The following is a 12320-nucleotide window of genomic DNA, read 5'->3' on the forward strand; positions in this document are numbered from 1 at the left end:
GTAGCTAGCCCAATGTAGTGTCTTGCAAAAGGCACTAGAAGATTGGGAATAAGGAGGAGGGCCTAGGTTAACAAGCATCAAGGCCAAAAAGTTATTCCCAGTGAATAGCAACATGTCTGTCTCAAGATCTCTGGCAACAGGAATAGAGGGCTATTGAGCTGCAGACCATAAAAGAAGATTTGAAGATTGCCTTAAATGCAGCATCTCAAACTGTCCAGTGCTGTGGGGACTTGACAAACTTCTCATGGAGCCTGATAATCTCTAGGCAAATCCCTGAGGAAACTTGCTCATTTTACCACTTCTGTGGAACTTCAGTGAAACTGCAATTTGCTTGCCTTAGCCTGATGCTTGGACAGGCACACTGTCTCCAACTTGTTCATTACCCACCTGTTTTATTACCTAGATGAAAAATTCAGGTGATGAACCCTGTTAAAATCAGCTCTTTTCTTCCCAAAACAAATGTTCAATACTGATTTCCATGTAGGCCCAGCTGTCCCCTTTCTGAAAATGACACCAAGTAGAAGCATAACACAGAATCCACAGGAGTCATAATTATTGCCATTTCCTTTTTCTGCAGGTTCAATGCGATCACAGTGAGCAAACATTACATGTTGGCCAACAGCAAGTGAAGTGACCATGGGCCTGAAGTGCAATCACAACCAGCAATTCCCAGGGAAGGCAAATGATTAATTTGTAACTAGTCATTCTTTTCAATTACAGGGTACTTTTCCCAGGAAGCTGTTTTCTCACTGATCTTTCAGCTGCAATGTGCCATCCATTGCCCTGAGACATTCAGATACTCTAATAAGGTGAACTTTGTGAAAATAGCAATTACTGCATGTTAGGGCTGAAGGAAGACTCAGATGCAAGAGACACAGGCCTGCAGACCAGTAAATACTTACTTAATATGCTATGTCATCTTCCACCAAGCTCTGTCATGTGACATTTAAAGATCGTAAGTGATTTATATAAAAGATACTATAAAAGATAACTTCTAATTTGTGTTATCATTATACTGTTGCTGAGTTATCAGTTTCTATTGTGTATGTTGTTGCCTGAGCCATCTTGTTAGATAAGACCTTTTTTAGAGTTTTCTGAAACTCAAGAAATAAAAAAGGTGTTCTACTTCTGAAGAGAGTTCTGTGACTATTGCACCTGTATACATACATTTGGTTCTTGAATAATCCATCTGTCTTCCCAGTACTAAGACCTGAAAGGGAAATATTGCAATAGAGAGCAGGATATGGGCAAAGTGTAAAGCCATTACACAAAGGGAAACTGATCCTGGGGTAAACACACTGTCATTTTGTGACATGTCTGAGGTATACACAGGCTGGATTGATAACCAGAGACAGGTCAGGGGCCTGAGCTCTCCCAGGCCAGGGCTCAAATGAAGCTATACGGCACATCAGGTCAGGATTTTTTATGGATGTATTTTAGCCTGTGGCATTAATCACAATGATCACATCATAACTGTGTCCTGAGGGAAAGCAGATACTCAGCTCTGAGCTGTGTTACTTTAAAAGGAGTAATCATCAGGCCCTATTCTCTGCATGGCTTGTAGGAAACAGACTTGAAAATCAGGATGAATTGTGAAAAAGTTCTAGCCATTTTCCAAAGCCCTGTAGATCCAAAGTGTAGAGTAGGAGGTGGGAAGCAGAGCAGGAAGGTCTAAGCGATGATGATCTGAACCACTTGTGCAAACTGCAGGAAAAGAACCCTGGATTTTGAGATGGAGACCATAACCATGCTAGAAAGTACAACTGAGATAGTATAGAGAGAAATGTGCAAACCAGATTGCTCCTCCTTGAAGTTACAATGAAAAGGCCTAGGTAAGATCCTAAAATGCTTCTTTGATGCTGTTGTGCAGCACACTGAATTGGATTATAAAATGGCCATTTAACTCCCAGAGATTTGACAAAACTATCACTCCACATTGACTCATGAGTAGCTCACTTAGTTTGTTGAACTTGGACTGTGTTCACAAATCTAGGAGGCAAAAAGTTTCAACAGCACTTGCATAAATTATGACTGACTCATGACAATATTTTTACTCACTCTACTGTGTGGTAAATTCATTATTTTTCTCTGCTCTCCCACAAAAGGGTGTATAGATAGCAATATCTACCACAGTAGCTTTACAGAAAACTGAAAACCTTTCCTAGTCATTCTATTGTTTGCTTTTTTGCTTTTTTTGCCAAGTACCTAATTCTATAAACAAAACAAACACTCACTTCACAGCATTTGTTACAGCTGTGAGCTCGTTATCAGGGTGCTAGGATACTTTAGGCAACTTTAGTTTTTAAGAGATGCCCAAGACAATATTTATCATGTCATCAGGAAATGAATGCTAAATCCTCTTAAGCTGTTGAGAAAATAGACACTTCTTTTAAAGTATGATCTCCTTCATCCTCTTGCTCTTATGTAAGTATCACAAACTGACTTTTGGCAGGGCTGGTGCATATGGACGTACAGAAGGAGGTTATGTTTCTGGATTTCTCCTGTGCAGCACAGATGCTGTCTCTTCATCATAGAGATCCCTTTCATAATGGCTAGAAAACACATTGTCATTACATTTTTCTTCTCAGATTTCTTTGACAGATTTGCCACTATTCCAGATCTGGTCATTTTTGGATTGAGAACAGGTTTCTTCCAGAGTGTTGTTTAATCCACAAAACCGTAGACAATTTTAATGAGTGTCAGTTAGAAATCTCGTAGGTTTTGAAACCTGTTAAAGATTATGGAGTCATAGAAGGCTGGGTTGGAATAGGATCTTCAATAACTTACCTATTTTATTGCTTCCAAGGGGCTTGTCAGCTTCCTACCGAAACACAGTTCAGTAATTGCATAGTGAATATAAATGAGAAGGTACCTTTTTATTAGCACTAAATGATCAGGTTGATTGACATTAGGAATCTATATATAATTTCATTGACAAAAGCATATGCTGGAAGGTGTCTCTATTTTCCAATAACGCATTTCTGTATGTAATAAAACAACTCACTACACAGTATTAAGCTATCATGCTACTGATCACTTGGAATATGCCTCTATTCTAATTCCTTCTACCAGCCACATCAAAAATGTATTAACCTTTTTTCATTTTTTCTTAAAAACCACTTAAACTTCCTAATACCAAAAATTACCTTCAATTATTATGTCTATGGTTCTAAGGTTCTCCGAATTATACATTCCACAGGAGCTTTCATGGTCTTTTAGGCAGAGCTAGTTCTGTGACATGTTTATGTGAGAAGCCTAAACCTCAGAGAAATAGTTGAAATTAATAATGAAAAAGCTCAGAAATAGATGTCCAGTAGCTCAAAAAAAAAGACAGAATTAAAGGAATTGATGTGAAATAGGCAGAGTGAGATGGAACCGGTAGAAATGTTGTAGTAGTTGCTTATAACAGCCGGTAGGATGATTGCTTCCCTGTTCGACTTGTAAAAATCAAGAGAAAAAAGAAGAGTAAAAGAGAAAAGGAGAGGTGAAAATAGAAGAAAGAAAATAGGTAAGAGAGAAGGAAGCAAGCATTGATAATCAAGGAGGATTAAAAATAATGCCTAAGATTATTAGTTGGTACTCTTCTAGGGAAAGAAATGGACACGGACTGACTTAAAGTTTATGGAAGCTTTATGCTTTGGTATTTAATCACTGGCGTACTAGTACAATGGTAGTCACAACAGTGATAGTTAGATACAAGATGGATTTATTGGAAGTCCTTCTAATCTCTATCCACTTTTTTTCATTTCCAAGTAAACCGTGAGTTGTTAACAGAGGCATTTCTGGAGAAAAGATAAATTTTTGCCTTTTTCCCCTCCCAATGATCACTGTAAAAATTACCACATGTTTATGCAAAAGAAGCCTCAATCTGCATCACTCGCAGAAGTAAAACCCAGCTGTGTAAAAAGACCAGAAAGGACAAATAACTGATGACTGGACTCAAGTCACCAATCTGAGTTTTCTATCACATTGTTACTTCTCCTGCCCTGGTAAAGCCCGAGCTGATCCACTATTTCTATCCCTTACATTGCAAATGCTTCATTCTCACTCATGTGCTAATGAATATGTTGTAAGTTGTGACTAAATGTAATTATGTAAATTATAGCCATTTGTTTGCTATACAGATTAATGTTCTGCTTCATTGGGGTCCCAATATGGAGCAGCAGAAGTTTCAGCTTTGCAGCTGTTCCTCTGTGTGGTACTGCCTCTCATCTAAAAATTAAAATGGAGATGAAATTTGTCTTTTACTTACTGTGAACAAACAAAACCATCCCTGCGTTCGTACGTTATCTGTTACTTTCCACAGGTAGCAGAATCAATCACCTTTCCCAGTGGTGGTAAACTCCTGGGGAACAATTTTATACACCTCCAGCTCTATAATACAACGTTAAGGTGTTAATTAGAATCCCAATAATGGTTTTGCTTTTTGCAGTGATGCTTTTTAAAGCTAAGCTTCCTTTGCCAAACTGGGACCTGTCAAGAGGCATGAAAAGTGAAGTTCTGCTACACTGAGAAAATTTGGCTAATAAAATTTATGGAAAATGGGTTTCCCATCCTGTGAAATTTTTTTGGTAACAGGTTTTCCCATTTTGTACCAGGATTAATCTGAGAGCTTTTAAGGGTAGGAGGAGCATCTAACAAAGAAAACATCTTCCAAAAAGCGAGTATTTGGATGCTCCATAGACTTGCATGTACACATGTTTCCTTGTAAGACAATTCACACTTACCTGGAAAGGTTTTTCAGAACGGACTTACAATACTGCTGTCAGGCTGACTGGTTCCATAGGAAGTCCCAGATATGACTAGTAGTGGCCTGTTACTCTTGTTTAAACCAGTAACATCTGCAGACAAAACACAGCTTCATATTGTTCCAGTGCTCATAATACAGTTATCCCAAAGTGTTTATATTCAATTTTCTAATTATGTCTTTTAAATTATGCACGTCTACCTAATACTGAAGGTGCAATGTAAATAGCTCTAGGGAAGAAGGCAAAAAAACCTGCTAGGCTTGAAAAGGCTTATAAAGGTAGCAGCTAGTTTGTTAAGTGAGCCCAAAAGATATGCAATTCTATTGCAACAGTTCCTTTTACTAACAACGTCAATCCTTAAACTTCCTGTATAATCAGTACGGCATGACAACGGAAGCAGGAACAGACTGCCTACACACTAATACTGTATTAGTAAAAATCCAATATTCAGCAAATGGAAAATTGTCTCTTGGGGCTCTTGCATCCAGTAAAAACAACAACAAAAAAAAACCCTCTGCTGTTCCGCACTTCAGGTTCATGATGTCACCCAAACCCCTTTCCACAGAATTTTAGCCCTTCATTACTTAAACAGTTTTCTATTAATTACACATGTAAGAAAACTACTGTCTTTTTTCTGTTACCCTCTAAACTGTATATCACCATTTTCCAACCATGGTTACAGAAGGACTACTTAATAGAGGTTATTGGGATTTCAGATCTCTGGCAGTGCCTGGGGAGCATTTGATGATGCAGAACTGAACACAAGATGAGCTTGGACCCCTCTTGAATCCTCTTGGGCGATGAACCTGTGCTTCTACCTACTCAAGAGTAGCTTTGGAGCAACTCTTACTGTATTTGTGTTATGAAATTGTGTAGGAGCTCCAAGACAGCAACCCATGTGTATCACTGAGAACTGGAAACTGATTTGTTATACTCACTTTCCCAGGTCATCTGTCTCATTCTAAAACCAAAAATTTCTGTCTACACAATGGAAAACAGAAAAGTAATTTTGTAGATGGTGATCAGTGTGCCTTGCTGGCTTCTTGTGTAGCTCTAGGTGATGTAGTAATACTTTCACATCTTAGAAATAGCCCTGCTTGTAAAATACTCAGAACTTCTTAGGTGAAAGAAGGAACTTAACCTGGAAAACAGTAGTTTTGATAGTGTGTTGAGTTCACAGCTATTATCCTTTCAAGTCTTACCCCTTTGAAGGAATATGTCCAGGGTATTTGGAACCTTTAAAAATGCCACCCACAGGAGGAAGAAATGAGTTAAACATTTTTAACATATTCCTGATTGATTCATGAGGATTAACGTGCATTATTTCATTACACACATACACAGTGAAAATTACAAGAGGGTAATTCATACAGCATGCTCCTCTTTTATAATTTAACAGAAAACATTCTTTATCCCCATTTTAATCTTACCCTGCTTCCATGCACAGAATTATAATCAGTGTACAGAAAATCTGCCTCCAGCCTACTCAGATCCATTTCTCAGACTTACACGTCACAGAGAAGCATAATTGTATAGCCACAGCAACAGTAGACCTGACCCACTAGAAAGCTCCATGAGTGCAACTAACTTAAGTATTCATACAGCTGCTAATTTATGGCAAGTACTTGTCTCCCATCAGGGTCTTCCCTTTGACTGCATGCATATTCCAAGCATAATATGTTTTCTTACAATGCAGAACTGTAAGAAATTAGTATTTTAGAAAGTGGAAACAGGAAGAGGGAACAATGCCATGGCTTTCCATACTTTTCCTAAAGGCAGTATTTTTCTAAGTTATTAGTAATCATATGTGTAACTAGCTATGGTTGAATAGCTTTGTTAAACAGCAATATATTGCTGTTTATTGATTTGTCATCAAATTTCAATTTTGTGGAATTAATTATGCTATTCAAAAATATTTAGTTGTTAATATTATTCTTTGTGAACATTGTTAAATGTCAAAGAATTTTAAGCTGTTACATAATAATGTAATTTTTAATACGTTTGTCACTTCTCATTTTGTTGCAAAGAAAATGTGCATTTTCTTTTTTCCATCAGTGAAACAAAACAGTGACAAGTGACAGAATAAAACCTAAAGCACTAACTAAAGAGTTCTTGTGGCAATAAAAGCATTTTTTTGTCAGAATTTCAAACAGTTGATTTCTAAGAGTTGGCCTGAAGTCACTGGTACCAGTCCTTTCCAGGTTACGAATTAGGGAAGGTGCAATAGATATTGTAGAGAAGAGGTAATCTGCAGTTTGATCAAATAATGTTCAGACTACAAATTCAAATATACAAATTAATATTATCTTTTTAAAAAAAAGAAAAAGGAAAGAAAAAAACACAAGTAGCACCATTTGACAGCATGAGAAATTGCTAAAGAGGTCACCCACTACAAGCATTGCACAAGCCAAGCTGTAAGACTGCAAGCCAGGTCTCCACATGCCATCTTATCAATACATCTCAGCCCTTCTCTGGAAAGAAAATCATATTGATGTTCATTCAGTCCTTGGCTGTTTAGCTGAAACTACTGGTTTTCCCCCCACCCCCCACCATAAAGTAAATTCTTGTCAGTACTTTGGATCTACAAGGTCTAAGACTTGTTCTCAAAATCAAAAGTCAATGATGCATCTAGAGGAAACATCTAAGAAGTTCTGGTGACCTGAGATACAATATGCTGTTTTGGCTTCGTGTCAGGCTTGGGATCCTGTTTCTCAGAAGCTCAGGAATCAGTCTGGAGAATAAGGCCTTCCTCACAGGGAAGGAAAAGCAGCTTTTTAAATTCTGCTAGGCTGACTTTAAGCTGTAAGTATGAGGATATCTGTGGCAATGATACCAGCTCATTTTAGTTGCTGAGGTAAATCAGTGTCGGCTTGAAGAGGCTGCAAAGAAACGCTAAGCTGATAAATGACTTTAGGTCACCAATAAAGTGATGAGTCTGAGTGGTCACTCACTGCTATAAGGCCCATAATCTTCCCATGGAGTCTATTAGCTCTTCAGTTGTCCAAGCAAAACTGCTGCTTTCCTCTGAAAAGGCTCCCAGATCCCCTAAGTCCCTTAAGGCTTGGCTTTGTCTCTTTAGCAAACTCACCATGCCAGCTGTAGAGAACTGTTTTAAATGACTCTGGCAAAAGGCAGCTGGAAATGGTTATTTTACTGTAGAGAGGTTCACATTATGCATTGGTGATGAGACACTGAATGAAGCTGACCTCTGTTAGGCACTTTGGTTCTATTACTGGGAGTATAACAGAGGAAAGCACTCCAAATGGAAAACAAATGAAAAAACCCCTCAGAACAGTTAACAGCTCTGCCAAAGTTGGGGGAGGGAAGACAAAACCTTCAACAATGAGAACAGTGACTAGAGAAGATTAAAGATCTCTAACAAGGTCTGAAGAGCAGGCTTCATGGCAGTGAAAAGCAACAAGTACATTAAAGGATTTGACTTCTTGTAGTGTTTAGGACCCTAATGTAACATTGCACTGGCATACTTTGAGGACTACTGACTCTGTGAAGATAAAGGAAACAAGGTGGTTTTGTTTGATTTTTTTTTTTTTTTAAACTCATGTGGTTGATTTAGCATAGGTTAAAAAACAGTGAAGGATTTTTGAAGTTCAAAAACCCATCTTACAAGTTTGGGAGCCTACACAATTCCCTAGTAAGAAACTTGTCTGCACTTTTAGACTGAGACAGAACAATATTTTCAGCCATGACCACAAAACTCAGAATTAAATCTTTATGAAGAGACTGCAGTTTGCCCAGAAGTCACCTACAAAGCTCAGTCAGGATCTGCAGAAATGGGAACAGCCTATGTTGTGAACAATAATGAGAACAGAATAATGTTGCGAACAACATTATGTGAGATATAATGAAAATGATGCATGGGGGAAAACAATGTTTGAAAGTACTTGTGACATCAGATGAGAGAGTTCCGCCATGGCTACCTCACACAATGTGTTTCAGAAGGAAGGCACATGCAGGTGATGAGCTGAAAGTCAGAGAAAATCCTAGCTAGGAAGAAAATAAATTAAAACTCTTCTTAATAGGGTGCTTACTGATATTTGAAACTACAGGTATTATCTTCAGGTTGGTTGCCACTAATATTATGCTTAGCTTGGAGAGAAAGTATTACAGCTTAAAAAAATAAAGATGACACAAAGCAGTTTACTCAGTCGCTGTGTCATACAATGGCTCAGACACACAACATGGACTGGTTAGAAGCAGGTGCTGAAGGAAGCAAACTTCTGTGGCTTTGGGCAATTACAAAGCTACAACTGAGACAAATGATTTTCTAACAGGACAGTGGAGAAGTTGAAATAAATATGAATATGGGATACATATGTTAGGTACAGAAAAAAGACTAAACCAACCTGTAACACACTTGTTCCAAGTCAGAATTACAGTCCACTCCTGTGCACGCTAAAGGTTCCTCCATTTCCATGCCCAAACCACCTAGCTGTTTACATAGGACACAGTCTGGAAAATTTTCTAGGCGCTAACTTGAAAATAGGGACTTGTCTGTTCAGAGGTTGTTTAGTAGGTGATGATCACTCTCTTCAAAGGCCAGGCATGGAAAAAGACAGTAAGAGTCTGACATGTCACAGCAGGTTAGCTCATTACGAACAAAAATGGAAGCAAGTGATCACAGCATAGAGAGATTTTAAGTCTGCAAGTTAAACATGCTTCAACAGCTGGGGTCTCATCTCTCTCTGCTTGGTCTAGCTGCCACCTCTCAGCCCTTCCTTTTTGACAATAGCATTTGCAGCACAGCCAGCCACCATTAGCCACTTCCCCACTAACTTCTTGGCAGTTCTCTTCGCCTTTAAACCTCTCAGCATGAGCTGGCCAAGCACAAGGGAAGAAGCACTCAGAAGTCCCTCTCTCCCTGCAACCAGCCTCAGAGAAGAGGACTCTTGTCTCTAAGAGGATGCCTCTGTTTCCCTTTACACTCAGCTACTTCTGCCCACACCTCCCCCTCACTGATACTGCTTTTGTGGAAAGCCCTTTTATTTACAGGGTGGGGGAGTTCCATTTCAGTATGTGTAAATGAAAGCCTGCAGAAGAGGAGGCGGTGGCAGACCTTTCAGATTAAATCTGCCCATGGCGCAGTTACTAAATTTTCATTTTATCTATCAGGCTATCAATAAATATTCACAAGCCTATTAACTGAAGCCCTAAGTTCTTAGAAATATCTAAATTCTCATAATTCAAGATTCTTATTTACTTTTCACCCCCTACCTCTTAAAAATATCACTAATGACAGTATTTGCTTTCTTAGACATCATTACTTAAAAACTATATTACATGCCCCCCAAAATACCAGACAAACATTAATATATGTAACCACCATTTGAACAGAATTTCTTTTTAAAAAAATTATATTTTCTTACTATTTCCAATAGTAGCATTCTCACTATTCCAATTGTTACAATCTCTTCATTATTATTATTTTCATATACTTCCTATTTAACCAAATTTGCCCTACAAACTTACTCTGCGATGATTTCAAATCAGTAATGTTTTCTAGGAGTTTACAAGTGACTGGGCAGGATGCTCAAAGCAGAAAGCCTACTAGCAATGAAGTGCAGATGTTTTAGTCATTCCCTGAGTCATGAGTTGTCTCCCTCCCATGGAAGCCACCATTGCTGCCTGCGGGTGAGGATTAGTTTTTCAAAAATTAGCTAGGTGGGAACTCACAGGATTAAGTACAGCTAGCGAGCTGATGCCAGACTACTGAACATAATGAGGCTGATCTAAAGCCAAGACAGAGAAAACAAGAACCTGATTACACTAATTTGAAATTATCCCAGTGGGCATAAGTACAGTATAGCCACTCCTGTCACAGAGGCAGGTAGAGGATGTCATTGCTAATGAAGCTGCATATTAATCCAACATAGAAGTATCACAAGCCTTTCACTCTTTGGGCAAGACTGTGCAGGGAGCATTTCTGCTTGTGCCTGGGCACATGGCCATTAGTAGCATCCGAGGATCACGCAGTGGCAGCTGTAATTGTATAGTTTCTTCTCTCTCTGCAGTGGGTGGTTGTTAATGGTTTCTTTGTATCACAGGAAGTCCTCTCTTCACTGGCTGTTTCAGCACCTCAGATGAGTATTTTTCATCATCAGGTGTGGCTGCACTGATAGGAGCAATCCTCAGGTGTCTGGCAGGTCAACTTAGATGCTTATTCCTTAACTACACATGAACTCAGCTGCTTGGTTACTGAACTCCAGCTATGTCAGCTTCCCAGCCCTGTTACAAAGTTTCTTTTCAAAGATTTCAGCGTTATGGCATTTTATTATAACAGGATCTTTACTGCCTTCTTCCACTGAATCAAGTTGCATTTTGCCACAATTAGCAATGCTGGGAATCAGGAGAGATGCTTGCAGCATCATGCTCAAGACATCAAGATGCAGGGGTGAAATTCTGACCACACAGGTGAGGTTTGAATGCTCTGCAAAAGCAGGGGAAGGTTTTGAACATCTCTAGCCTTGTTCAGGATCTGCTTTACTGGGCCATGAGATTCTTTTTCTGCTAGCCCATGAAAGGATGAACTGAAAACCACTGAAAAAGCTGCACTGCATTCGGTGAATATTACCTTGGCCTGAATTCATTACAGGCAACTGACTGCACTGCTGCTTTCAGGGCAATTATATAAATACTTACCCATTTCTTTTGCTATTTCTGATAACTTCTTTCTAAAGAAAAGTTACTGTATCTCATTCACTTGTTACTTTGAGTCTTCCATGTTTTATCTTTTTTTTCTTGTTTGTTGTTTTATTTCAGTCTCTGTGAAATAGTGCAGGAACTGATCTGCTACTGGACATTCTTTTCAGGACAACATTGCACCTTAGACTTCACCTTTGTCACATCAAAATCAAACACAGGAATTGCCACAACGTAAAAGCTGTTGCTATACTGAGAACATTTTTGTGAGTTTTGTGATATTTTTAACTACGCAGTCATACACTACATACTCCCCCTGCAACACCCTGACACATTTCTGACATCCAGTGACAAGAGCAAAGGACAGCAGAGCTGACATATGCACTTCTGAGCCAAACGCCACCAGAGAGTTTTCTTGCAAGACTACTTCTTCAGCTACTGCTTCTGAAGCATTGATTTTTAGCAGTTTGTTTTCTAACCTTAATTTTCTTCAGAAAGTCTTCTCTATGTCCCAGTTACTCCTCAAAGATACCCGCACCTCCTTCTCCCCAATGTGTTATAAAAGTGCTATGATTTACACTTATCTGGAGTAATATCAACGGTATCTAATCATTCCTAACCTGATTTCCAAAGGTCAGAAAGAAGAGGTAGAAAGAACTGTTGCTTCAAATCGACTTATTCCCTGTTTGTTCCAATCCAGTTCAATTACTCCTCTTTTCAGGATGCGATACAAGTAATTTGTTTCCTCAACACTGATTTCATTTTTCTGTAATTAATTTTAACATTTAAGTTCCCTTCATTCACAGCCATGCAATTAGTTTTGTTTTACTCTTCTTTCAGATCCTGCTATATGCAAAAATGACACGGTATGATTTCTGGAATATCTCTTGTGCTGAAGAGATGTACCTTTGTAAA

The sequence above is a fragment of the Leptosomus discolor genome, chromosome 6, assembly GCF_034619465.1.
Source record: "Leptosomus discolor isolate bLepDis1 chromosome 6, bLepDis1.hap2, whole genome shotgun sequence".
Classification (NCBI taxonomy): domain Eukaryota; kingdom Metazoa; phylum Chordata; class Aves; order Leptosomiformes; family Leptosomidae; genus Leptosomus; species Leptosomus discolor.